Raw genomic sequence first — 27,561 nt, 5'->3', positions numbered from 1 at the left:
TACAAAGACATTTGAAAAAAGGAAGTGAAGTTGCAGTTATATTTTTCTGATGCTCAGGAGATCAGTGGAGAAGCACAGGTGTTGGGACAGCTCACCCATTTTGTTTCATTTACCTGCTGGCTCACCCTGTTGGTACAGGCCTTATTGCACACCCTCTTTTCGCTTCTCTGATGCCTGGCCCAGGTGTGTGTTGAGCTCAAAAGTGAAAAGCTCCAGCTTCCCCTGAAGGGCATGGCATCACCAGCAGAGAGAGATAAGCACTTCCCAGGTTCCAGTGTGTCCTTGTGGGCTCCAGCTCACGCTCCTGAGTTCCAGCTTCCCTGACACTTTTTGCAGACTGAAGACCAAACAGCAGATAGAATGACCTTACAGAGACCACCTAACCAGCTCCTGCGACTGTGCAAGGTCAATCCTTATAATATGTCCGTATTTCTATAACAAAGAATATAAGTAGTGGTTCTGCATCTCTAGTAAAATCCCCACATATTTATGCCACCATTCTTTTATCTGTCCTATTTAGCTTCCCTTTTGTCTCCCCTACATGTTAAAATACTTTCTTACTTTCTTCTTTATTAATGCCATTTCAACTATGATTTCAGAGCCTCATTACCTCCTAAAATATCTTAGAAATAACACTGTGGAATGGTATTCTCTTTGAGAACATAATTAACTAATTAATGTCAATCTGGATGCCTGCTTTGAGGCCATTAGCATCCTCACAGAGGCTAAGATTTGGAAATTGAAACAGAATTCAAATTAACTATTTTTGTTATTTCTCAAGTTATTTTATGATAGTTATTAGGTTTTGTGAAAATATTAAAAAATCTTTAACTTATAAATTTTAAATGACCTGTGCATTTTGCTTATCCATATTAATGCCATTCTTTCTCACTCTCCCTCTCTCTTTCTCTTTAGTTTTTTATGAATGTCTGTATTGGTCAGAAAATAGGTGTTATCTATTCTTCTATTAAACTACTTCTAGTAGGCACTGTTATCCAGTGTTTTATCAGTGAAAGGTAAAGAGTTTTTATTGGGCCAGTGAAAACTCTTCCTTATGAGCTCATTTCTGATTGTGACATTCATTGCAAACACAGACAAGTTTCCATTTCTCCTTATAGAATCTTTTTTACGTATTTGAAACTCATTATTATGTCACACATGTCCTTTATGTGTGTGTGTGAAACAAAGGGTCCTAATTAGTCTCCTTTTTTTTTAGTGTTTTAGAAGTGGCTACATTCCTATTTTCTTTCTTATTTTGGAATTTATTCTTCGAAGTTCCAACTCTAGTGCATAGAGTATATTCATTGTTTGATATCCATCTCAGAAAGAAAATGTGATATGACATTGGGTAATAACATTCAGAACAAATTATGTCAGAATTTTCTCTTCTGTGAATGCCTTTGCTTTTATGGACCATGTGATATTGTGGATTGTACCTGAATGTTTTTATATTAGAAAATAAAAAAAGTTTATTTTTGAACATATAAGTATGATAAACATGAACAATATATATAAGAATCACAAGACATTTCATTTATGTCAAAAAGGAATAGAAGAAAAAAAACATTGAATCTTAATATATCAGTTTGTGAAACGAACTGTGTATAACACAATAAATATTTGGAAACCAGTTATACTTCAGCTTTTTATATTCCCTAACCTGAAAAATATTGTTTAATGTAACCGTTAAAATGTGACTTTCTTTACTATGCGAACTCCCTCTGAAGAGATAAATAAGAACATTCATATTAATGAGATATGCATTATCTTATTTAATTAAATGTCATCCACAATGGAACTCATCAATCTGAAGAGGATAATGGACTTGGGTAATGTTAGACCATTATAGAAACTAAGCCAAGACTTTCTTCTAATTTTAAAAATCATTTTCTAAATCATATACATACATCGGCACAATGCTCATTTTAGTTCAAAGATGTTTATTTTAAAAGTAATTGGCACAGAACCAGGACAATGTCCTATCCCACTAATTTCATAGCCCTGGGGAACTCACTACAAACAGATGAAAAGTATGGTCAGTAATTTCCTGAGCCAGAGCTAAATTTGTGATTAATAGAATTTGTTTAGATGGGATGAGAGAAAGGGAGAGAAATAAATAAATTCATAAGAAAGCCATCTGAACTTAACATCGAACCTTCCATAGTAAGATGTAATTTGTTTAATTTACTATTAACGAGTTGATTTCATTTGTATGATACATATTCTTTAATTCCCTAAAATATGGGCTAGCATAATAAGCACTAACACTAATAATCATAGTGATTGCCAAGATTTTTAAAAATCACTGAAAAAAGCAGACAATTTCTGGTTTCAGTGTGGAAAGAAAGGAAGGAATCATTTGTCTTATGAATTTTATTCCTTGCCTAATGTGACAATTACTGGATATTTCAAGGAAAAAAATCAGTATTTCAATAGAAGATGAAAACTACCAAATAATATTTAGATCCGTAATTCCTAGTGAAATTCAAATTAATTAAAGGCAAAGTATTAATTATCTTTTCAGGAAAACAAAGTAATTAAATTATCCTTTTAAAAATAGGATTATTGGGCACCTGGGTGGCTCAGATGGTTAAGCGTCTGCCTTCGGCTCAGGTCATGATCCCAGGGTCCTGGGATCAAGTCCCGCATTGGGCTCCCTGCTCCTTGGGAGCCTGCTTCTCCCTCTGCCTCTCTCTCTCTCTCTCTCTCATGAATAAATAAATAAAATCTTTAAAAAAATTAAAAAATAAAAATAGGATTATTTTTCTATTCCATTTGAAATGGACTTCAGTATTTTTTATTTTTTTTAAGTTTTGTTTATTTATTTTAGAGAGAGAGTGGGGGGGTTATGGGGGCAGAGGGAGAGGGAGAGAGAGTCTTAAGCAGTCTCTGTGCCCAGCCCAAAGCCTGTCACAGGGCTTGATCTCATGACCCTGAGATCACAACCTGAGCCAAAATCAAGAGTCGGATGCTTGACCAACTGAGCCACCCAGGGGCGCTGGTATTTTCTATTTTTTAACACTGAAATGAGCCTTTCACATACTGTGATAATATTAAACATATTAGTTTTCTTGGATGAGATGCCTAGCGTTGGAGTCCAACTTTAATATAAAGTTAAAGTTATTTATATATTCACTTTCAATTCCCGGTAACTTAAGCATGCATATTAGCTCTTTAACTGTCTTAATATCTTTTTTTTTAACTGTTTTATTTATTTATTCATGAGAGTCAGAGAGAGAGAGCGAGAGAGAGAGAGGCAGAGGAAGAAGCAGGCTTCCCGCGGAGCAGGCAGCCCGATGCGGGACTCGATCCCAGGACCCTGGGATCATGAACTGAGCTGAAGGCAGACGCTTAACCATCTGAGCCACCCAGGTGCCCCTAACTGTCTTAATATCTTAAAATAAAGAGAACACACATTTAAGTGCATCAGTTCGAGTATGTTTATATTTCTCTACAATTTCAACCTTATACCTCACTCTGTTAGTTTTCAGCAGCGCTAACTTACAAGAGAAATTTTGGGTGTTGCACTAAGTGATTTTCCTACTTGAATTCAAAGACAATGATGGTGTTGTTCTAGGTCTAGGAAAATTTATTGCCAGAAACACATCTTTAGTATTCTAAGTCTATACAAAAAAAGTCATTGGACTTCTTCTCACTCGTGTTGTTTTTTTTTTTTTAAAGAGTTTATTTATTTATTTGAGAGAGAGAGAGAACGAGAGAGAGAGAAAGCACATGAGACGGGGGGAGGGTCAGAGGGAGAAACAATCTCCCTGCCGAGCAGGGAGCCCGATGCAGGACTCAATCCAGGGACTCCAGGATCATGACCTGATCCGAAGGCAGTCGCTTAACCAACTGAGCCACCCAGGCGCCCTCACTCGTGTTTAATTTTATGAAGTAACATTATGTCAATTTTACTGCATGAATTTTCACTCCAGAATACAGCAGTAATGCTAAAGTTTTAACACACATCAATTTATTTTCAGGACTGTCTGCCACAAAATTACTGATTGATCCCTTTGGTTGGACCCCTGTTAACTGATTCCTTCTCTCTCTGGATAGATTTATAGACCTATCAAACATTGCATAAAGCTGTTAATGTGGGAATGTTATTTAATGAGGCTACACAGGCGGTGTTACAAGCTAATGATGTTAAAATTTTAAAAGCAGGTTTCACGAATAGGACTAACTTCAACATTTTTTTTTATTTAGAATATTGCAAACCCTTGAAAATAATGACATGTTAAAAATATATAAAAATTAAACTTATTACAATGCATCAAAAATATGCACTGTATTATGCACTAAATATGCACTAAATATGAAAGTCTTTCTTTTAAAATTAATTACACTTTTTGCCATGTATCATATCTTCATGCTTCTACAAAATTAATTCATGGTCAGAAAGCACGAAAGAAACTTTAAGAATTTTAAATAAGCAAGTATTATAACTTAATATTTTATCTGAATTTCAAGATAATACTCCCTAAATGTATTCCATATTTACTTTTTAAAAACATCTTCTTTTGTTACTTTGATGAATGAGTTGCTTGATATGCAGTAGTTTATGAGCCCCTTGGAAAGGAAACCAGCATCATGAGGCTATGGCATGGTTTCACTAATGACAAGTGATGTCACACTAACCTTATTTCTTTCTTAAAAAGTGTGACTAAAGGGGTCATTAAGGGCCACCCTGCAGACCCAGAGTATTTGGACTTCAGCAAAGCATTTGACAAGGTCCTCATGTGATATCTTTGAAGATTCGATGGAGAAATGTTAGCTCGAGGCAAGGAGAGTTTGATATATTGAACTCTGGATGAATGATTATCATCAAGAAATGTCAGATGATCGCAATCAAGGGCAAGCTTTGTCCTCAGCCCTTTGCCGATCAAATTCGTTAATGACTTGGATAAAAATATAGAAGCCCTTAGATTTATGGCTAGTATATAAAACTGAATAGAAAATTTGGACAATTGGGTTGAATTTACTAAAAATGGCATTGAACACAGTAAGTTCTTGATCCTAGTTAAAAAAAAAAAAATCAGACAAGTGTGGTTGGAGGAAATTTAGCTCAGCAATTTTAGTGAAAATATGAGCCAACAGTAAGATGTGACCTTAGCAAAGCTATGTTGACCTTCAGCTGCATCACTAGCACCATAACGTCCAGAGTGAAGAAGGCAATTGTCTCAATCCACTCAATAAGACCCCACTTGGAAAATTATATTTACTGGATGCAAATTGGAGCTTATTCAAAAGATAGTGACCAGCATGGTAAAGGAATTTCAAAGCATGTGATATGAGAAATAAAGAAATGGGGATTTGTACCTGGGAGACAGGAAGACTGAGGAAATCTAAAGTCATGGTTTCAAAACATTGGAAGGATAGAGAGGAAAAGAAGAATTAGACTCGTGTGTAGCGCAAAGAGCTAACACAGATCACCCTCTGTATAGAAGTGGAAGAGCTCTTTGCATAGACTGTGAGCTTATAAATGTAGAAGGATTGATGGAATTGGAAAATCACTGCTTTGCAACTGTCGTTGAAATCACTGACTCAGGCAGGAATGACCATTGGATGCTGTGACCAGAAAGAGAAGGATTGGCAAGAATCAGGATATTCATATGGTGTCCAAGCACGGACCCACAGGCTGCCTTCTGCTGTAGTGCTTGTTTTGAAGCCACAGTTTAGTTCCAATGTGACTGATGTATTAGGGAACAGTTTGAGTGAAACTCAAATTGGGCATAACACTTGCTTATGCATGATTTCATTTACCAGACCCATCCTCCTGGCACCCACAGGCAAACTGCAGTCTTTTGGGGGAGAAAATGCCATATTTGTATAGTATTTATGTATTTCTGAACCATTTAGCATGTGTAAAACTGATTTGCTGCCATTTTTTTTTTAATGTGTCACTGATGCGGTTTTTGCGATTTGTTCCTCTGACCCCGGTTCCCCATAAACCCTGTGGTATTTTATTTTGTGATTTTGCATAGCTGATGATTTTTAGGAGAATTTCCTGAGTTATAAATGACTCATTGTACTTCCTAATCACAAAGTTTAAAAGGACCCACCGTGGAATGATCTGGCTGTCTCTGCCTCACATGAAGGAAATGTGAAATGCCTTAGAATGATCTAAGGTTATCTACTTCTTGGCGGGATGCGATACGAAGTATACCCATCACCTATAAAATAGCCAGAAATATGTAAATGGAATCTCGCCAAGCCTTTCCACTTAAATAAAATGGAATCTATTTTTACCTATTCACATTCAAGATCAGCACATCATTTTCAAGTAGCACAAATATTACATTTTATTTGAAAACACAACCTAAAATAAAGCCAGCTATAAAAAACACTGGCCGAAAATTGGGGAAACGTGAAAGTAGACTGGGTATTAAATTTTTATTTTATTTTTATTTTACTTATTTTTTTATTATTATGTTATGTTAATCACCATACATTACATCATTAGTTTTTTTTTTTAAGATTTTATTTATTCATTTGACAGGGAAAGAGACAGAGACAGCGAGAGAGGGAACACAAGCAGGAGGAGTGGGAGAGGGAGAAGCAGGCTTCCCGCAGAGCCGGGAGCCCGATGCGGGGCTCGATCCCAGGACCCTGGGACCATGTCCTGAGCTGAAGGCAGACGCTCAACAACTGAGCCACCCAGGCGCCCCTACATCATTAGTTTTTGGTGTAGTGTTCCATGATTCATTGTTTGCGTATAACACCCAGTGCTCCATTAAGCACATGCCCTCTTTAATACCCATCACCAGGCTAACCCATCCCTCCACCCCTCCCCTCTAGAACCCTCAATTTGTTTTTCAGGGTCCATCGTCTCTCATGATTCGTCTTCCTCTCCGATTTCCCCTCCTTCATTCTTCCCCTCCTATCTTCTTCTTCTTCTTTTTTTTTTTTTAACATATAATGTATTATTTGTTTCAGAGGTACAGGTCTGTGATTCAACAGTCTTACACAATTCACAGTGCTCACCATAGCACATACCCTCCCCAATGTCCATCACCCAGCCACCCCATCCCTCCCACCCCCCACCACTCCAGCAGCCCTCAGTTTCCTGAGATTAAGAATTCCTCATATCAGTGAGGTCATATGATACATGTCTTTCTCTGATTGACTTATTTCACTCAGCATAACACCCTCCAGTTCCATCCACGTCGTTGCAAATGGCAAGATCTCATTCCTTTTGATGGCTGCATAATATTCCATTGTGTATATATACCACATCTTCTTTATCCATTCATCTGTCGATGGACATCTTGGCTCTTTCCACAGTTTGGCTATTGTGGACATTGCTGCTATAAACATTGGGGTGCACGTACCCCTTCGGATCCCTACATTTGTATCTTTGGGCTAAATACCCAGTAGTGCAATTCCTGGGTCATAGGGTAGCTCTATTTTCAATTTTTTGAGTTATTTTCCAGAGTGGCTGCCCCAGCTTGCGTTCCCACCAACAGTGTGGGAGGGTTCAGACTGGGTATTAAGTTATTGTTCATTTTCCTAGGTATGATAATGGTATATCATGATTGTACAGGAGCATATCCTTTTTTGGAGATGCATGCTGAAATGGAACTAAAATGTTATAATGGGTGCAGTGTGGTTGTTCATCATACTGTTCTTTCAAATTTATGTTTAAAAATGTTAACAGTAGTTAAAAAATTAATAAAATAACATGGGAAGCAAATGAGAGCATTGGAAAGGGACTGTTATTGAACTCGGGATTTCAGGTTAAATACAGTTTTTATGGTCTACTCCCATTTGAAAGTTCCATGTAAATTTTGTATGTTAGATACATCCAATTTTGTTTACCAAGGAAAAAACAAAGACTAATTACTTCAAGTCAATATTAAAGTGCCTGGTATTAAAAAATATAGCCCCCTCCATCGAATAATGAGCTTCAGGAAATTGTATTGGAAGGCAATGGAGTGAAGAAATGATTTATGTATGTGCAACGGGCAATGATAAAACAACGTGTAAAGTTGAGACCGATATTCTGAGAAATACAGTGTTAGTGTGAAAAAATGAGCAAACAGTTTTGGAAATGATTTTTTTAAGCAAAACAAACACAAAATCTATGTGTACAAAATGCAAAATCTGAGCTCTCAGAGAAGAATTGGGAAGTGTCTGTGCCTGTTCTTGGTCTTCTTGGGCAACAACGGATCAGTCTTGCCTCCACAGCTAGGCTCCTGGTTGCCTCCCCTTCCAATGAGATTATGTTAGAGAAACTACGGTCAGAGAAGTTGATTTGAAGTAAAAACAATTTCAATAAGACCATTTTAACAAGACAGATTCTTCTTGTACTGGCAAAAAAAAGACAATGTCATTAGGGGAATGTATCAGTTATGTGGCATGTATTACATAAATCTGATTTTACTCTTGCTTGAGTTTTAGAACCAAGTGTGATAAACGATAATCATAGCCCAGTCACCCATGATTTCATTACAGTTTGTCACCACTCAGAGAGTATTGCTTTTTCTATATTTTGGCTTGCCTTCAAATTGTTAAATCTTTTTTCTCCGTTGATGGGAAGAAAGTGGTTATTATTTACATAAACCCATGACCTTTATTTTATTTTTTAAAAAATGAATTTATTTATTTATTTATTTGAGAGAGAGAGAGAAAAAGAGGGAGAGAAAGCAAGCGAGCACGAGTCAGAGGAGGGGCAGAGGAAGAGAGCGAGAGAGAATCTCAAGCAGACTCCACATTGAGCTCGGAGCCCGATGCAGGACTCTATCCCACAACCCTGAGATCATGACCTGAGCTGAAACCAGAAGGCTTAACCGATTTAACCGACTGAGCCATCCAGGCACCCCATAAACCCATGACGTTTAAATGTAAGATTATCTCCCCAACTTGGAAATTGATGACCAATATGTCAAAATTAGGAGACAGATTGTTACATTTTAATTTTTACTCAGAACAAAACTTTCACATAATTCACTTGAGTCCCATAGAGCTACAGGCCAGAGCCAAATGAACAGAGAAGAGTGAAAAACCAGGAATGAGGGCTGCTCTAGGTTTTCAATGGCGTTGGTGGTGAATTAGAAGGGAGGTGTGGGAAGTGTATCTGGGCTCATAAGGACGGGCCCCAGCTAAGGGCTGCCCTGTGCGGGCCACATCTGAGGGCAGGGTGTCAGAGTGAAGGGGGAGGTGATTAGGAGACAACATTAAAAAGCCACAGAACAGGTGCCTTTCACAAATGGATGCATGGAAACATCTTGAGATGATTCTTAATGCACATTGTTTATAGTCAAGATATCTCTGTAATTTTTTTAAGTACCAAATGACCTCCCCCTTGCTCCCTAAAATCTATACCTCCTGAAATTTGGACATCTCAGTTCTAAGTGATAGCTGTCCATAAGAGTTTCTTCGTTTTATGCTTGAAGCCATCCTTAGGCCATAGATGTCATTGCTCCTTTGTCTCGAGGGGCTCACTGTGGGACAAGTACAGGAGAAAATAAAGAGGTTTATTCCACCCCCCCACCCCCGCCACCTCTTCTCCCCATTGGTTATTGCTAAATTGATAGGCATACACACGCTACACTCTCTCTCCAAATTTCTGAAGCAAAAGCGGAAACTGCTCTGCCTCTGCATTTTTGGGGCTTTTCTTTTTCCTCAAGGGAGACTTGGAAATTTATTTAACTAGATCTCAGCTGGACAAAATTGCTGGTTAGGTAGAGAAGGAAGCATGTAATGTGATTATGCGTGCCCCGCTACTTCCTCGAAATAGTCCTGTGTACCAGATTCCCTTAAGGAGACGTCTTGCTGTTGTATAATCCATAGAGCATCTTATAATTATATAGCCATTTGTTCCTTTTCCTGTTTCCAATTCCACTGATTAACTTATCTAACAGTGCCCTTAAAACCTGTATAACATTTTTCACCATTAATCAGTTATTCATGAGTTTTATTCATCTCTGAAGTATGTTCATCAGGAAAAGTAGCCTCAATTTGCATTTTAATTGACCAGTGTACAGTGGTATCTGATAATACAAATGGTGATCTCTGTTTAAGTAGAAGCTTATGGTTAGCAAGATTGAAATGATCTTTATTTTACAGTTCTCTGATGTGATTTTCATAAATGCACTAAAGTAAAAAGTAGCCATTGCTTGGATGTTAACTGATTTTACCAGCAGGCTTGCAACCAGGTTGCCAGATAAAATATAAGAGGCACCGTTACATTTGAATTTCAGGAAAACATGAAATAATAATTAAATACGCAGGAACATACACAATATTTCAGACACATTTATACTAAAAATATTCATTTGTTTATCTGAAATTCAAATTTAATCGTGTGCTCTACATTGTTTGCTAAATCTGGCAACCCTGAATATACGCATATACAACTACATACAAAGTGAAAACAACTACACAATTCTCTATTTTGTTTTTTTTTGGTAAAGATTTTATTTATTTATTTGACAGAGAGAGAAACAGTGAGAGAGGGAACACAAGCAGGGGGAGTGGGAGAGGGAGAAGCAGGCCTCCCTCGGAGCAGGGAGCCTGATGCAGGGGCCTGATCCGAGGACCCTGGGATCATTTCTGATCCAAGGACCCTGGGATCATTTCCTGAGCCAAAGGCAGATGCTTAACAACTGAGCCACCCAGGCGCCCCACAATTCTCTATTGTTAACAAAGCTTTCCTTCATTACCACGAGTATGGTTTTAAATGTTTTTGATAACTGTGAAAGTGATTATTCAAATTAGTTGAGTTTTGCCAAATTTCTTCATCTATAAAATATAAATAGCCTTGTCTCTATATAATCTTGAGTAACTGTATTAGTAGTCCTAGGGAACTATTGATTTTTACCCTTGCTGTTGAGACCATCGGTTATGTCTTTTCCGACTTTTCATTGTGTAAAACCATGGTGTATTTAACGGCTAGTATCAAGACTCTGTCTGAGATGCTTTGGTTGTATTAGGAATCTGTGGTCTGGAACCCCTCAGTGTCTTTACTGAATAAACCTCTAGTCTCTGCCACAGATTAAGTGAGGAAACAAATGTTGAAAAAAAAAAAGAGCTGCAGAACAGTGATATGCATAATAAGATTAGAGTTATCTAAAAATGAGTGTGCATACATTCTATTTCCACATACCTCCTACGTGCTTCTATAGGCGCACACGATATCTGGAAAGATTTACATTGGACTGTTGACAGTGCTTATCTCTAGGAAATGGTTTGTGGGGAAAAGGAAAGAAACGGGGACTTATTTTCGATTCTTACAATTCTATACTTTTCTTGGCTTTATAATGATTTTCAAAAAACAGCTCTCAAGGTGGTTTACATGTCCAGCTAGCCTTGGAACCACTCACCATTATCTGATTTCTGTGTTCCACTCTCATCAGAATACTGGACCATTGGCTATGATACCGATTATAGCAATGGTTGCATGTCCCGATGAAAAGAATTCTGTAGCAGTCTTCCTGTGTGACGTTCTGGTAAGGCGGGTGCTGCGAAAAGGAAATGGTAAACTAGGAATTCATGTGGGTGTTTTTATTTTCATTGAATGCTTTTTTGGGATAAAAATGTCTGAGTACTTGTTTTATAAAGTGCCATGGACATTTGATAGATATTGATCATCATGTCAGCAATCCACCTGTGATCCTAAGCAATGCAGTCCAGATGATGCCTTACAGCTTTAAGTTGAGTAACTGATTCTGTTTTAAATGTTTTCCCATACTGAAAAGATAGATATAGAAAACCATTGATATAAATTGGGTTTTTTTGGTATCTATTTTTTTTACATTAGAGTTTTAAATCCATTCTCCATGTAAATAAAATTCCTGAAGTTTTTGTCTGAATTTTATGATTCTGAAACCTAGCAAATGATTTCACTTTTCTACTAACTGATTTTTTTCTATAGGTAAACTGCAATACATTTGAAAAGTATTTTTCCATTAAATGAAAAAAAAAGTATTATGTTTCTGAGTGTCTGCTGTTACTGTTTCCACCCACTAAAAAAACATTCCATTGCTACTCAAAAAATGTCACACTTTTTTTCCCAAAACATTGTCAGAAATTCCTGTGATAGTCTTTTTTTTTGTTGTTAATTCTTTGCTAGGGTAAAAGGGAGTGAATATTATGCTGTAGACTTTGCCTTATGCACCACTGTAATTACATTTTGAGAAAACTAATTTTGCATAAACAAAGAAATAAAGCACCAAGTATTTTATTTGTAACCACAGTTAAATCAAGGGTAGATCTTTTGTTTCTGAATATGGGAAAGGTAAATAGGGCAGCCCCTCTTACAATTCTGAGCCAGAGTGCATTAAGTTTTCCTGTGTGCCCAAGCTAGCAATGTCATTTGTTGATATTCACTGTTAATTACTAGTCTTCACACAAATCCAGCAATAGTATTATTTGGAATTCCATATTCCTTCAAGCCCAACCAATGTTTTGCCTTGCATTGCAATGCTCTACAAATTTGTGTAAAGAAATATATCATTGTTAAACAGAAAAAAAAAAGGCTTTTAAAAAAGAATTACTTCAAAATTCTCAGTAAGACTATTTTTTGTTTGTTTCCGGCTCTAATCTGAACATCAGAGTAAGTACCGCACGAATTTGTGAGTTTTCCATTGTTTGTGAATGAAGCGTGAATGAAGCGTACTCTAACGCTTTTATTTTTATAAGCCTGTAACTTCACACGGACTGTTGGCTCTACCACACCCTAGCTAGTTTTTACTAACAAAGGCACACCTTTGGAAAGTATGCAGTGTGCACTGCCACCCTTCCCTTGTAATAAAGTCTTACCACTGAGTAGTGATGCTTCTGTTGTTGACATAATAAAGCTGTAATGAATAAAAAAATAATTTCTTGCTTATTCTAATGAAAGTGCAGTCATTGAAAATGGCTCTAGATGTTCAAATAGGAATGGTACTATGCCTTCATTCATTTATTGAACACACTCTTCAAAGAGATTTTTATCCCAGATTCCATTTTATTTCCTAGTAAGTTGGAGTTCTTTAAGATGGCCAAGTGGACTGGTTTACAAACTGAATCTACAGAGTTTTACTTTCTCTTTTCAGACTTTGCTAACTGCCCTACCCAATTGCTCCTTTAACCCAGAGAGAGAAAGCAGGATGGACGCTGTGCCCTTGGGGAGATGACCCCAGGATTCAGGTGGTTCCCGAGCCAGCACTACACCCTAAAGCCTCTGCTTTGGGCAGGAAGCCAGGCCCCTCCTTCCCTGCTACCGTTTTACTATTATATTAAATCCTTCCAACCCCCCCCACACACATACAGCAGCAAAAGAAAGATAAAGATATCCCTAAAATATATTTCTCCATATTTGAGATATATCCATGGACTTCTACTGACTCCTGATGAATCTGCTGGGAGTTTCACCAGGATTTGCTTATTAACTAAACGGCCAACTCTTGTCATGAGGTCACACATTTTGATCATTGCAGATGTGATTAACCTTTTTCTTTCAAACTCTTTCTTCTACTCACTTTTTATGGACAATGGGAATGGAAGATTCTGTGATTTGGTTTACTCTGCCTATATTTCCTTTCCATTGCCACCTGACTTAAATGGGATTGTGGTTGAAAGACATTAAGTGGTTTTGCCCATTACTTGCTGCTAGTGTGCTTTGGAGCTAGTATTTGACTCAGGTCTTTTTTTTTTTTTTTTAAAGATTTAATTTATTTATTTGATGGTGAGAGACATAGCGAGAGAGGGAACACAAGCAGGGGAAATGGGAGAGGGAGAAGCAGGCTTCCCGCCGAGCAGAGAGCCCGATGCAGGGGCTCGATCCCAGGACGCTGGGATCATGACCTGAGCTGAAGGCAGACACTTAATGACTGAGCCACCCAGGAGCCCCAGGAATAAGTCTTAAAATGTACATGGGAATTTGTTGTCAGAGCACTCCAGGTACCCAAGGTGTCTATAAAGGCCTGAAGAGTTTGGAGGAGGCAGGGGACTGGCAGACTAGAGAAGGAAAAATCTATTCTACTTCTCCATATCTTTTTGGTGAAGGCTCTTGTTATGTCTGTCTACACTGGATTGAGGGGGAAAAAAATCACACCCATTAATATTAGTTTGATGTCCTGTTAGAACTAAGACCAGGACAGGGTAATGATTTAAAGTTAAGCTCTGAGCATTCTGGTATTCAACTCTAAAAAATAATCAATTAAGTAATCAATTGTTGGGGTGCCTGGGTGGTACAGGCTATTAAGTGTCAAACTCTTGGTTTTGGCTCAGGTTGTCATTTCGTGGTCGTGATCTCACGGTCATGGGATCAAGCCCCACATCAGGCTCCATGCTCAGCGAAGAGTCTGCTTGAGAGTCTGTCTTCCCCCTGCCCCTCCTCCCTACCCTGAGATCTCACTCTCTCTCTCAAATAAATAAACAAGTCTTTAAAAAAAATTAACTAATGGATTGTTAGTTATATAAATTGTCAGTGTGATAGTGTTGTCTGATAGTAACAGAACACTCAGCTCAAAAGTTAAGGGGAAAGTTCCATAGCAAGCGGTCTGGAGGGAGGGTATTCCCCTGGGTCATTAAGTCAGAGGCTTAAGACATCGTGGAGGGAAATTATTTCATCTTTCTGCTGTCTTCCTCACAGCTTTGGGCCACCTCCTGCCATTCCCCATGGTCACAGGGTAGCTGCAGCAGTTATAAACATCATGTGCTCGCACAAAAGCATCCAGAGGCTGGATGAGCAGCGAAGAGCACATTCCTTCTGGCCTCCTACTTTATAATGAGTCCCCCATAGATCTCTCCTTTCCTGTCACTGGCTGATGTTTGACCAAGCCCTGGTGGAGTGACCAGTGGAGGTTCAGCCTCCATCCCCACCCCAACCCAGGACTGAGGAAGGCTTATCTCCCGATGACTGAATGCAACCCAAGAAGGGTAGCAGGGACACAGATGGGGAAAGGCACCTCCCACAGCATTTGTCACCATGGTTTATGCAATTCTTCCATTTGGTAAAAAAAAAAAAAAAAAAACTTTTTTTTTTTTTTTTAAACAGAGACTGGTCAGCATTGATATTCATTAAAATTTAGATGGGATACTTCTCAGCTAGGCATTTTGGCAGGTAAGTCCCAGAGCGGAAAAAAATAAGGACAGGCCATTAAAATGCACAATGATTAAAGTCTTATTAGACAGCATCTGTACACCTGAAGCTCCACATAATGAACTTACTTTATTTTTACCACGTGTTACCGAATTCAGCTCGCTTCAGGAAAAAGGTGAACACTTTCCAAGTGAAAGATGTCTTTTTCTGCAGTAAAATAAACACCCTCGCACAATAGGATCCCCTGCCCAAACTGAGACATACTTCCAAGTGGAAAATCTAGTTCCATGGAACGAGTATTGTGACTGAAACTTTGAGAAGATCATTGTCCTTCTTCAAATACTCAATAGCCATTGAATTCAATATTGTTTTGAGAGCCAACTCTTCAATTAAAAATAATACTCGTTCACGACCTTATTACCCTGTGTGAAGAAATGTGAATAAGCCATGAAAAGCTGATCTGCAAACAGCCACAGAATTATAGTGGCTGAGATGGGGAAATCCAGGGGTTTCGGCTCTTTCACGTAAGTGACAATGAGTCCAGGGGAGAGGAGATCACAGAGGAACCTGAGCCATAGCCTACACATATTTATGCAGCCTTATGTAGATTTTCTTCACTGTTTTCTCTGACTTTTTTAAACCCAAAAGCATAATAATTGTGGAGAAAGTAATAAATTGACCACATCGTTAAAAACAATGCCATTTCTCATAAGTCTATTTTTGTAGGACTTTTGTGAAATTTTAAAACTTCCGAGGTAGTTACTATTTGCCTGAATTTGGCAAATGGAGAGTGAACTGATCTAAAGGTGATCTTCAGTTCAGACAGGTACATGGTATCTTCCCTTTCTTCTCTGTAATCAATTCTCAAAATTGGAAAGTAGAGTATTTCACAAGCCAAAAATCAACAAAACAATCTTGACTTGTTCTCTAAAGGCTAGTCTTTTTTAAACACATTACTTTTCCTCTCTGGAAGACATATTGGCAAATAATAATGCAGTGTATTTACTTATTTTTTTCTCGTGCATCAGCACTTTTGATTTCCATAATACTGAAAAGTAAGGAATATTCATATCTTTTCCACTCTACAGATGGATATGGAGGTCCAGAGATGTCAAGTGTCTCAGCCCAGAGAAGGCAGAGCTAGATCTTGAATTCAGATCTCTTGACTTCAGGAATCTGTTCTTTTTGAATAACTGGATGTGCTTTTGACCAGAAGGAATGTTGACAGAGAAAGCAAAAGTGAGTACCTGGGTTTCTTTCCTAAATCTGTAAATGACTGCCAGGGAAGAGAACTTTTGGAACTCTCCTAGCTACTTTGATAGGTAGATTCTGACCCTTTCTTTCTCTGGTAAAGGCATAAAAACTGCCTTAGAGTCTTGAAAAATATCATGGTGGTGGGGGGAGGGGCTTATCCTTAGATTACTTAACGTCAAGGAAGCTCTAGCTCCTAGTGTTACCAGATACTGGCAGATTTTGATTCCTTTTCCATCGTGGCAATTGATTTTCATCTCTGACCTAGTATTTACTTTAATTAGAAGAATAATGATAAGCATGCTACCTGATGGGATGGAATTAGAATGTTCTCCAAAGTGATGAGATTGAGTCACCTCAATATTATGTTATTTATGAGGGAGAGAAGTGCTAAATAAGTGAAAATAATAAAGTGAACACACTAGTTTTCTTTTTTTGATATGCTGTGGAAAGATGAGCAGTATCCGTGGACCAATGTGTCGGAATCACCCAAAGGGTGAGGAGTGTGTCATCTGGTTTCTGGTCTCTGCAACCTTAAGGAGATGCTTCTGGCTGGAATTCAGGTATTCCTTGTAAAACAGAGAAAGCATTGGATTAGATAAGTTAGAAAGATCTTTTAATTCTACAATTTTAGGCTCTTAAATTGTCTTGGGTGTCTACAGCAGTCTGTACCGTGTCTTGTTATGCTTTTTGCTACCTTCCCTACAGCCCCCAGCAGTTGTTCAGCATTTTCCGGCCCACCCCTGATTAGAAGAGGTATGCTGATCTAATTGAGTGTCCCCATCTTATTAGAGTTCCAGCAGAAAAAAATCAGCAAACGACCAGAAGAGATGGAGAGCAACAGTGCAGTAGAGATGGTGCTTCTCTCTCTAGGCTTGGTCGCCATGCTAAACTGAGAGTGAATCCCAAATATTTTCCCTTGTCCTTGTGACAAACTTTCATTCATTCACCTATTTGTTCCTTTATTTATCCATTCAATTCATTCTACTATGGGTCCGGTACAGTGGTTGACATTGGAGATGCATCAAAAGCTTATCTAGTTTCTGGACCTTCTGGATGCATGAATGAACTCGTGAGCTAATAATAACCAGCACCTCACAATATCAGCTGAAACCTTAGCAGAGATTAAGTTGACAGCTAAAGAGGGAATCGGGCATAGGAGGATTAGCTTTGGAATTTAAGCAGCACAGAGGGAACATCTGTGGAAAGATCTCTAGCGTGTGGCTGGATTGCATACTGTTAGGGCATTTCAGGTAGAGGTGAATGGGGCTCCTGCTGCTGGAGATGCCAGATATAAAGCCATGAGTTATTTTCATCTTAGGCTCTCAGCATTAGGCTCAACATCAGGCTTTGAACCAAGAGATTCTCTAGCTCCTGGAGCTTCCAGATTTTTACTGTTTTAACTTTGTGTAATGGCCCCTTGAAACTGTGGGAAAATAATTGTTTTAAGAAAATCCAGCTCTTAGGTGCTCCTGTGGGAAGAATGACACTGTGTCATTTACTGGTTGTGTGATCCTAGACAAATGTCATTAGCTTTTTAACTAATTCTCATGTGTGAACAACCTCCTCATAAAATCGTGGAGATTAATTAGAGATTAAATTGTGGAACTGGCACATAGAGTCACTTTAAGTCACAGTTACTAGTAAAAACAAGCATTTTCAAAATGGAAAGTCCTACTGTGAATTTAAAAATCATTCCATAAGCATCTGGAAATCCTAGTACCTCACTCCTGAACTGAATGTGTTTTATCTACTCACTGTGCTGTTATGGTTTGGCAACCTGCATATTAATCAGTCATCTAAAAATTGCAAGAAGGGCGCCTGGGTGGCTCAGTTGGTTAAGCGACTGCCTTCGGCTCAGGTCATGATCCTGGAGTCCCAGGATTGAGTCCCACATCGGGCTCCCTGCTCAGAAAGGTGTCTGCTTCTCCCTCTGACCTTCCCCCCTCTCATGTGCTCTCTCTCTCTCTCATTCTCTCTCTCAAATAAATAAATAAAATCTTTAAAAAAAATTGCAAGAAATTTCTGATTGTACAGTCTTTAAGGTATGCAAAATAAACCTTTCCCCCCTGTTGGCACAATCACTGTGTATGTTTGTGTCTTTAAAACTTAATTAGCAATAACAAGTTCTTAAAACTTTCTATAGCAACACAATAACCAAAAAATAATTAAAACGAATAGATACAAACAGAAGAAAAGTCTTTTCTTTCTTTCTGTGCTTGTCTTATCATCAAGTCAATTATCTGTTGACTGTGATCTGGTGAATTCGATCAAGGATACAATCTGACCTAGAAATTCTTGTTTGGCTTTTCTTACCTGGAAAAGTGCTTTAACCTTTCCTATAACCCTGTGTGTATTCTATGAACAGTGGTTGAACATGTTATTTAAATAGATAACATATCATAGGCACTTGCTCACTAAGGTGAGATGGCAGAGACTAAGCCAGATGTTGCCATTGTGACAAAACTTGTAAATATTACATCTCAATCCCAAATCAGGACTTTCTCAGGCCAGTAACTGTTCCAAGATTGCATGAAAAAGGATGAATGCCCATGATGGATAGAGTTAAAATTCTAGAATTACTGAATCCAAATTCCACTGGGGCAGGGGCAATAACTAGTTTTTATATTTCTTGAAAAAGAATGTTGAATGAATGGAGAAATATATAATACAAAATGGTTAATATCTGGACATGTATCTTTCAAAAAATATTTTGATAAATGAAACTACTCGTGTCATTGTTAAAACTACATTCTTCACAAAAACAGTATCTTTTGCTATAGTAAACAGTTCTTGCATATTCTTCTATTACTGTAGGAGTTTGAAAATTATTTTATTTATTTATTATTTTTAAAGGTTTTATTTATTTATTTAACAGAGAGAGAGAGAGAGAGAGAGCACAAGCAGGGGGAGCAGCAGGCAGAGGGAGAGGGAGAAGCAGGCTCCCCGCGGAGCAGGGAGCCCGATGCGGGGCTTGATCCCAGGAACCCAGGATCATGACCTGAGCCCAAAGGCGGACGCTTAAGGACTGAGCCACCCAGGGGCCACTAAAATTATTATTTTAGATAACAGATATATAAAATTGAAGAATATCATCATTAATAAGATTACTTTGAAAACATTTTCTAGTAAGTAGAGTATGCCGTTAACACTTCTTTGTGACCCATTCTAGTGTTTAGTTTTACTTTGCTTTCAGTAATATGATGCAAACCCAGTTAAAATTAAAATGGGGAAGGTGTTACCTCAACAAGTACTGGGTTTTTTCCCAACTCTATGGTCTCATTTACATAGTGTGATGTGTGCTTTTCTATGCCCCTGCTGTGTATTACAAGTCATACCGAATATACTGGGATTCATTAACATTGCATATTTCTGATTAATTATTAAAACTTCAATATAGTCTTGAATTTCTACTGATATTCAAAAACTATTCAAAATGTGCATCTGTGGTTAATGGATATTGGTATAAATCCCTTGATAGTTAAACTGAGTTTTGCTCTTTGGAAATAACTATACATAACCAGTATTATAATATACCTTGAATGGAGCTAGTTTTTGCTTTTTTCTTCTTAATTCTTACAATTTTTTTAGTTGAAGGATAGTTGACTTACAATATTATATTCGTTTCCAGTTATAACATAGTGACTCAACATTTATATACCTTACAAAATGATCACCATGATAGATCTAGTTGCCATCTCTTTTAGGGTTCCTGGACTCAATTCTAACTTTGTGGGAATGTTCCCCCCACACACATAATACCAAACAATTCTTGGACACCAGCAGTATGTCCATGAATTCAACTCAACTCTGACACTCCTACCTGGAGATAGCATCAGATTCAATCCTACAAGACTGCCCCCTCCCACCTCCCCCCACTTTAGATGCCAGTCTCAAACCTCAGGCTGTTACTTATGCTTCTGACCAACCAGCTTCAGATTTGAGGTTGTAACAACCTTCTCCTTAGGTTCTTGTCATTTGCTAGAGAAGCTCACAGGACTCAGGGAAACACTTAAGTTTACCAGTTTCTTAAAGGATATGATAAAATACATGAATCAACAGTCCGATGAAGAGATACACAGGGCAAGGTATGGGGAATGGGTGCGAAGCTTCCCTGACTTCTCCAAATGTTCACCAGCCTGGAAGGTCTCCACATCTAGTCGTCTTGGGTCTTTACAGAGCCTTCACTGCAGAATCATGATTGTTATTAGCCATTGGCTGATTCAATCTCCAGCCCCCTCCCCACCCTGGAGGTCAGGGGATGAGACTGGAAGTTCCAACCCTCTAATCTCAGGGTTGGTCCTCCTGGCAACTAGCCTTCACACCTGGGTAGGGTCCAAAAGTTGCCTTCATTAATAATAAGATACCCATTTCACCTTTATGCTTTGGGGCATTTTCAGTAACTATGAATGAAGATCAAATATATCTGAGAAATATATTTTGGTCATCTGACTAAATACGTATTTCTTTTTTTTTTTTAAGATTTTACTTATTATTTTAGAGAAAGAGAGAGCACAAGCAGGGAGAGGAGCAGAGGGAGATGGACAAGCAGACTCCATGCTGAACGTGGAGCCTGTCGTGTTGCCAGGCTCAATCTCACGACCCCGAGATCATGATCTGAGCTGAAATCAAGGATCGGACGCTTAACCGACTGAGCCATCCAGGCGCCCCAGTATAACATCATCTGTTACCATATGAAATTATTGCAATATTATTGACTATATTTCCTATGTTATACTTTTCATCCCCATGACTTATTTATTTTATAACTAGAAGTTTGTATTTTCACGTATTTCACCCATCAGCCCACCTTCTCCTCTCTGACAACCACCAGTTTGTTCTCTGTATCTTTGAGTCTATTTCTGCTTTGTTTTGTTTGTTCATTCGTCTTGCTTTTTAGATTCCAGACATAAGTAAAATCATATGGTATTTGTCTTTTTCTGACCTATTTCACTTAGCATAATACCTCTAGGTGAATGGAGCTTATTTTGAATCATTGTTTAAGTATTTCAGTAGAAAGAATTTTTTGGCCACACTTATACCCAATGGGATAGAGATAAAAATTCACATGGCAATTCAGAGTGACCCTCTATAGAACTGTAGAAAATGGGGACAGTTACTAGAGTTTTAACACTTTGGAATATCTTATCATTATATCCTAGCACGAACTACCAAATAGACCTTTCTGAAGTCTGAAAGAAACATGGGTCATAAATTAAATACTCAGGAGGATAAAGTATTGACCATTAACTGATAATTTAGGATAGGTCCCCCATTCAAAGAGGAAATGTACGTTACTCCTTTCGGGATCGACTCTAAGGCTTCACCTGGAATAGAATACCAGTTTGTCACATGTAGAAATAAAAATTGGCCCTTGTGTCTTCAGCTCATATGTAGCTCTGATGTCAGTAAGGAATTGCCACCCGTTTTTTAGTAATAATGACACATAACAAATTATCTAGCTACATTGGACAGGGTTGTTGTGCCAGTTACCAAGTCATTGGCCCTTCGCTCCAAACCACCCTCTCTGCTAGGCTTTGTGACGGGGGGCTGGTCTCTGCACACCACATATCTGTTTTGCCAACTGGTTTCCTGTGGGTTCTGCTAGAGGGAGGATGCAGGACTAGGGAGGAGGGCTTCTCCTTCCTGGGGACTTCCTTGACAGGAAGCTGTGTGCAACCCCCAAGCAGTATTTCCTCACTCCAGCTGATTTCTGGGGCAGAAGGTGAATCCACTTTGCAGGTTTTCTAACCCTTGAAGAGCTAAAATCAAAGTATCACCTTGGAGTGCCTGGCTGGCTCAGTCAGTAGAGCACATGACTCTTGATCTCAGGGTCATGAGTTCAAACCCCACGTTGGGTATAGAGCTTACTTAAAAAAAAAAAAAGTACCACCTTAACACCAGCATCAGTGGCTCACAAAAGTTGGGATTCCAGGGCCATGGGGCACCCCCTTCTCAGAGGTCTGGGATTCAATTCTGTGGGACTCTTTCTCCAAGCTTCTCTTTAGTCCCCCAAAAAGGAAGGGACCATCTGCTTCCCGAAGTCTTGTTACCTCCATGGTGGTTTAATGTTCCCTGTTTTACCTTTTCAGAGCTCCAAAGCATAGTTAATAATTCTTTATATCTAGTTATTGATCCTTTATGTTAAATTGTCTATATTAAAATAAATTGTCAATTCTCTCTTGGCTGATACAGTTGTGTCAGGAGACAAGGGATGAAAACAACCCAACTCTAACAATCAGTCAAAAAACAGGGCTAGTACTTTACAAAGGTTCACATTTGCTTGGAAGGTCAAATGGCTAAAATTTATAATATTTTATGAAGAGAGAGGAATATGAAAGTACCCTAAAAATTGACTAAATCCAGTAATTTTTCTCAATCCTTATAATGTGAGTTTGCTATTTTATTTATGAAATATTTAATTCCGTAACAGAAGACAAGAGAGACAAATGGGGTATTACTCAAGGGTTTTCCAGAGAGAGAGCCAATAGGGATTGGCTCATGCAGTTATGGAGGCCAAGAAGTCCTGTGAACTGCTATCTGCAAGCTGGAGAACTGGGAAAGTCACCGATGCAATTCAGTCTGAACCCAAAGGTCTGAGAATGAGGGGTGGAAGTCCCAGTCTGAGTCTGAAAGACCAAGAATCAGGAGCACAGGTATTGATGTCTGGAGGCAGAAGAAGATGGATGTCCTAGCTAACCAGAGATAGCAAATCCACTCTTCCTCCACCTTTTCTATGCCATTTCATTTCTATTCTGGCCCTCAAGGAATTGGATGATGCCACCTCATTGATGACGGTGGATCTTTTTTTACTGAGTCTACTGATTCAAATGTTAATCTTTTCTAGAGACAGCCTTGCAGACACATCCAGGTATAATGTTTTACCAGCTATCAGGGCATTCTTTAGCCCAGTTATGTTGACACATAAAATTAACCACCACAGACGGGATGGATGAAACCCGTAAGTGTTAAGCAAAGTTAATACCTAAGCTAATAGCTTATGAGTGGTAGGTAAAACTCATAAGATGTGTTAAAGATAGAAAATGAATAAAGAAGTAGCGTGAACAACATGAGCAGAATTCACAAAATATGTTAAATATAGATGATACATTAGTAACATTCAAGACATATTACATATATGATAAATAGGATGAAAGAAGCAAAAGTATTTCTTTACGGAAAGAAAATATGAGACAGCCAAGTCATAAGGTACAGATCCTGTCACTTCTCGGTTGACAGCTAATCATCCCTAGGTTGGCTACTCATATGGACCCATCCTGGCCCCATGGTGCTTGGGTTAAGAAATGCAGACAAAACCATGGCTGTTCAGCAGGCTAGTTGGCAAGCTATAGCTGACGTCAGAAGTACTTGCTCCTGTGTTTTCCAAAGGAGGTAGTGCATATTATTGATCCCAGGAATTTCTAGCTTAACCTCTCAACCTCAACTCCGGTACTTGTGACAGAATGAGGAGGGTGGTGGGGAGAGGGACGAAGGAAGAGAGGGAGGGGGGAGGAGGAGGAGAAGGAGAAGGAGCGGGGGGAGAGAGAGAGAGAGGAGAGAGAGAGAGAGAAGGGAATCCCAAGAATCAAGATTCAGGGAGGATCATCTTTCACCTCACTTGGACTCTATGCTATGTTGAACTATTCTATCTCCCCCAATAGAGTGTCTCATTGTGGGTTTTGAATTAATTATTTTTTAAGATTTTATTTATTTATTTGACACACAGAGAGAGACAATTAGAGAGGGAACACAAGCAGGGGGAGTGGGAGAGGGAGAAGCAGGCTCCTGGCTGAGCAGGGAGCCCGATGCGCGGCTCGATCCCAGGAAAAGGCAGATGCTTAATAACTGAGCCACGCAGGAGCCCCGGGTTTTGAATTAATTAATAAACCATCTGATTTAACATCTTAATTGAGCCTCTCTGTTCAGTGAACTTTAGGATCAACCTTGTCCATTCCTGTGGAAAGGGCAGTTGGAATTTCGTGAGGGACTACATTGCATCTATAGATCAATTTGGGAGTATTGCCATCTTAATGATACTGAGTCTTCCGGTGCATGACACAGGATGTCTTCCCATTTACCTAGGTCTTAAAAAATATTTTTTCAATTGTATTTTGTAATTTTCAGTGTACAAGTCTTACATTTATTTTATTAAATTGATTCCTAAGTATTTTTTGATGCTATTATAAATAATAAACAATTAATGGAATGTTGTACATCTATTAAAATACAATTTAGAAAGTATGGTATGTATAATAATAGAAGTTATTGTTGTAAGTAGGGTATAATAGCATTGGAAGATGATTTTTATTTAAGGAAAAAAATAAGAACACCAAATCATTTGCATTATAAAACTGACTATGTGCCCCAAATAAGCAAAGAAACCTGTATATACAAATCCTAAAGTAAAAGTAAAATGTAATTTTTCTCTTTTTCTACCTTTTTGTAATTTCAAACGTCTTTAATGACAATGATTACTTTTATGGTGAAAACTCTGAATATATAATTTAAAAAAATCCAATAACCTTGAATTATTTGGTTGGTTAAAATAGCCAGACTGGACTATTTATGATACATCCTCTTTGAGAGCTAATTACATGTTTATTCTTACAGTGCTAAAAATAAAACTGTTGCATTTGATGTCAAATTAACACGAGTTAATCGCAGATTTTTTGCAATTTCTCATGCTAAGCAGCTTGTGTAACATTCATTTATATGACGTTTAGATGTTAATCATATCTATATTCTACTTATCAGTTTTTTATTTAAATGATTTTTTCAAAGATTTTATTCATTTATTTGGGAGAGAGAGTGAGAGAGAGAGAGAGAGAGAGCATGAGTTGGGCGGGGAAGGGCAGAGGGAGAAGCAGACTTCCTGCTGAGCAGGGAGTCAGACATGGGGCTCTATCCCAGAGCCCTGGGATCAGGAGCTAGATGCTCAACTGACTGAGCCACCCACGTGCCCCTCTACTTACCAGTTTTTTTGCCATATAGATTTTAATTTCTTTTTAATTCCCTATTGCAATTTATTCATGCTATACGTTATTATAGCTAGTCCTTAGATAGCTCAATAGTCAGTATATGATTAAAAAAATTATAATTGCCCAAAACTGTATGTTTGACAGCATAGGAAAACAATTTTTATTTCTCACTGGGTAATCATTCAAATTCTGGCTGCAGCATCCGGGTGATTGTCAGGACAGTCTAATTCTTGTGCCTCAGACTTTCTGAGGTTCATTTCATGGATATAAGAAAAAACAAACCAGCATCTCTTATATGTGCTGTCCACATTGGCTGAAAGACACAGATTTATAGTTGCGTATAGGAAAAGGAGCAATTGCTGGACTCTTCCACATTTGTAAAACATGTCTCTCCCCATTACTGAGTGGATCCTCTGAGCTGATACTGTGGAGAGTATGGGAGCATACGGGAGGCTGTTTGAGCTGCTACCCTCCTTCTTCCATGAGAGCCATTTCTCCCTAGCTACGTGGAATAGGTTCTGCTGCTGACTACTGCTGAATACTAGAAAGACTGTGCCCCACAATTTAATTAGTTGGTAATTCTAATCTATTAATTTCACTAACACTTCTTTTGAGCACTGTGTCACCTGGCACAACAATTTTGAGACTTAATAGAAGAGCGCAGTTTCCGGGCAGCGTGCCTCCATTTACTGCACCGTTACGGCATCTTCATTATTTGATTTAACTGTTCTATTCTCTGGTATTGGGAGGTTTTCAGCCAAACCTATTGATGTGTGCTCATTAAGACCAGTTGTCTACAAAGCACCTGCTTCCCTGAGAAAGGATCTTATTACTCACACATAGCTAGTTCCCGCCAAGAAGAGGGCTTACATTTCTTTGGCTGGCTTGATGCTTTACCAGACTGCCTGTTTGGTCTTTGTAGTCATTGTGCTAAGCCCAAATTTCTTCCTTCTCCTTTTGTTCTGGGCAGATCCTGCTACGAATCACTCTCCATCCTCCCTGGGGAAGCCGGACTGTGCTGTGCCCAGCCCTGCAGCTAGATCCTTCTGTGATATGAGTACAATGGTTCTAGTTCCTGTCACCTTCTCGGGGGAGTCATTTAAACCCAAGGACATCCAAATAGTTACAGTCAGCACCTGCCCCCCAGGCCCCCAGGGCTTCCAGCAGATACAGTACCCTTCCTCTGCTTCTACCCTGGTCGCCCTCGTCCCTCCCTTGGCAAAGGACTCCCACTGGAATCAGTGAAGGCAGGACCAGCAGAGGCAACTGTGCTACAGTTCAGAGGACAGCGAGTTCCAAGCAGCCCTCTCTCTTTTTTTTTTTTTAATAATTTTTATTGTTATGTTAATCACCATACATCATTAGTTCTTGATGTAGTGTTCCATGATTCATTGTTTGTTCATAACACCCAGTGCTCCACGCAGAACGTGCCCTCTTTAATACCCATCACCAGGCTAACCCATCCCCCCACCCCAAGCAGCCCTCTCTTAAAAATGGAAAGACTATCAAGGGGGAAGTCACCTGAAACTCAAAATCCTCTGTGAAACGGAGAAACAGGACCTACCGTAACTATCTCTGGGACCTTGGGCTTGAAGCCATGTTTCTTCTAGTGTCAGTTTCCTCAACTGAGAAAGGTGAGTGTGGACTGGATCCATTTCTTTAGTTTCTTTGGGTTGAGAGAATGCTTTGGGATCCGATGAAAGCCATGGACTTTCTCCTTAGAATAGTACACCTGTGAGAATTTAAAAAAAAAAATTTTTTTTGAAAAAGCTCGGGAGGGCCTGGCACCCTGGAAACCCATGGCCACTGGGTTAAAATAAAACACAAAGGAGCCAACAAATGAAACCCCAAACACAATCTGTAAATTCATTTTGAAATCTTATATTCTGCAATTCCAACCTCCCCATCCAGGTTCCTGGCATGACTTGGATGTCCTCTGCCCTGATCTGTCCCCTCATGCCTCATTTCTGTGTGATGTTGTCACCTGTTTATTACCTAACTGTAAAGGGTCACCTTTGAACAAAATCATGAAACTGTGATGAGACATTACAGGACCCTATCATTGGCCATTTCTTCTTGCTTTTCAAACTTCTCTTTTTCTAAATTTATGTTTTAAATTATGGCAAAATATACATTAAATAAAGTTTACCAAGTTAATGATTTTTAAGTGTATAGCTCAGTGGCATAAGCACATTCACATTGTTGTCCAATCATCACACTAACCAGCTCCAGAACTTTCCATCTTCCCAAATTGAAACTCCGGTAACCCATTTCATGGTATCAATTAAATTTTAACGGATA

General features: G+C 38.7%; 1 long non-coding RNA gene across 1 annotated transcript; it reads right to left on the bottom strand.

Moving 5' to 3' along the window:
• Positions 1 to 14,357: 14,357 nt before the first annotated feature.
• LOC113913298 lies at positions 14,358 to 27,200 on the bottom strand. Its single transcript, XR_003517144.2, has 3 exons — positions 27,160 to 27,200; positions 26,825 to 26,992; positions 14,358 to 16,851 (listed from the first exon to the last, which is right to left on the bottom strand). It is a non-coding gene; the product is annotated as an uncharacterized LOC113913298 (long non-coding RNA).
• Between the last annotated feature and the right edge of the window lie 361 nt (positions 27,201 to 27,561).

Source organism: Zalophus californianus, chromosome 14 (assembly GCF_009762305.2).
Source record: "Zalophus californianus isolate mZalCal1 chromosome 14, mZalCal1.pri.v2, whole genome shotgun sequence".
NCBI lineage: Eukaryota > Metazoa > Chordata > Mammalia > Carnivora > Otariidae > Zalophus > Zalophus californianus.
The sequence above is the reverse complement of the archived record's forward strand: the minus strand, read 5'-3'. Positions and strand labels throughout refer to the sequence as shown.